This window comes from Lactuca virosa, chromosome 5, assembly GCF_052849685.1.
Source record: "Lactuca virosa cultivar CGN04683 chromosome 5, Lactuca_virosa_CGN04683_v6, whole genome shotgun sequence".
NCBI lineage: Eukaryota > Viridiplantae > Streptophyta > Magnoliopsida > Asterales > Asteraceae > Lactuca > Lactuca virosa.
Genome location: NC_136430.1, coordinates 331465799 through 331467336, shown reverse-complemented (window position 1 = coordinate 331467336; position 1538 = coordinate 331465799). Strand labels below are relative to the sequence as shown.

Here is a 1538-nt window from a genome sequence, read left to right as displayed (position 1 = left end):
TATTATAACGTGAAGATCTTTTGTGAATGTAGGGCTTATGAAGAAGAAGTTGTTAAATTTAGTGGAAGGGAAGCCATCACCAACTTTAAGCTGAGTATTTATGTGGGGGATATAACTATGGACTAAACTGATGAAGGTAGATACTTCTTACTACTCATTTCTTCCAACTCCTTTGATTTATACACACTTAAATTTATTTTATACCTATATTCTGATCTGCACATCTTTTAAAGCAAACGGTTTATTTTTTTGTCTTTTGATATTTATACAAAATTTTTATGACCTGGATGTTATCAGGGAAGCTAAAGAAAATGATATTAGCAGTTATGAGCTCAGGTAACTTATGAAGCCTTTAATTGCTACTTACCAAGTATTTGATTAATCTTACAACTTAATAATCACATATTTTGACTCTAGTGTGTTTAGATATAATAGACGTTATACAATACAAGTTGAGTTTTTATTTTGCTCTCAAATTATCGAATTATTACTTACCTTGTATGTTAAATTCACTATTCAATGACAATTCACTCATGTAGTTCCTCTACAAGATAACTGCTATAAAGTGTTCATTGATGAAATGGCAAAAAAGAATCAGTTGCACCCCCATGAAATTGGAGAAATCAAAATAGTTGAGCAGGTATATAAAACTTTTGTCTCATGGCCAAAATACCTTGTCAAACCTGATTCCTTCATAAACTATTCCACTAAGTTTTTTATTTACTCAATTTTGTTTCAATGATGTTGGTATAGGTACAGATATGAAATCACCTCAAGATAATGAACTTCAAAACTCAAAGCACCGTAAAACAACTTTTATATCGAGCGATAGCCTTCTCAAGAAGACGAGGAACATTACCATTAAGATGAAAGTCTAGTTATATCTAGTTTTTGGTTTACAATGTTTTTGCTTTCTTTACCATATTTTTAGAATTGTTATTAGTACAAGGTTTTTTTTCTAATTTAATTAGGGATCTTATGTATGGATTTGCATTTCAATTATTAATAATATCAGTTTTTTATCGTTTCATATTGTCGGTTTACGCCTTTACGGTTACTTTCATTTATAATGTTTTAATGTGTCTGAAATATAGCAAAAGTAACAATAAAAATCGAAGTAATGTCACTGAATGTTAACAATAATCACACAACAAAATTTTCATGTGTCTATAATATAAATTTGGCTATTTTTTAAAGTTTTTTCAATGCCTCTAAAATTATATAATGGTCACTTTGCATCACACTCAACATCGTTTATGAGTCTAAATGATAAAATAGGTTATACTACTAACCAATTTTTGTGGTATTAAATTGAATATTAGTCATAATTACAAACAATATTGTGTCTATAAATAAATTACGGTTATTTTTAATTGATTTTCTATGTCGAAAGGATATAAAATAGTCATAGTTACGACTTTTTATATATCTGAATGATAGCATCGGTCATAATAAGCAATACAAATATGGCCGTAAGCTAATATTAAATCTATAATTTTAATAAAATGTGTCTTTATAATACTTATGATCATGTTTCA

The 1538-nt window shown here is 28.1% G+C and overlaps 1 long non-coding RNA gene across 1 annotated transcript; it reads left to right on the top strand.

The window, feature by feature from the left end:
- Positions 1-292: 292 nt before the first annotated feature.
- LOC145114592 (uncharacterized) lies at positions 293-981 on the top strand. Its single transcript, XR_013711088.1, has 3 exons — positions 293-336; positions 540-640; positions 754-981. It is a non-coding gene; the product is annotated as an uncharacterized LOC145114592 (long non-coding RNA).
- Positions 982-1538: the final 557 nt, after the last annotated feature.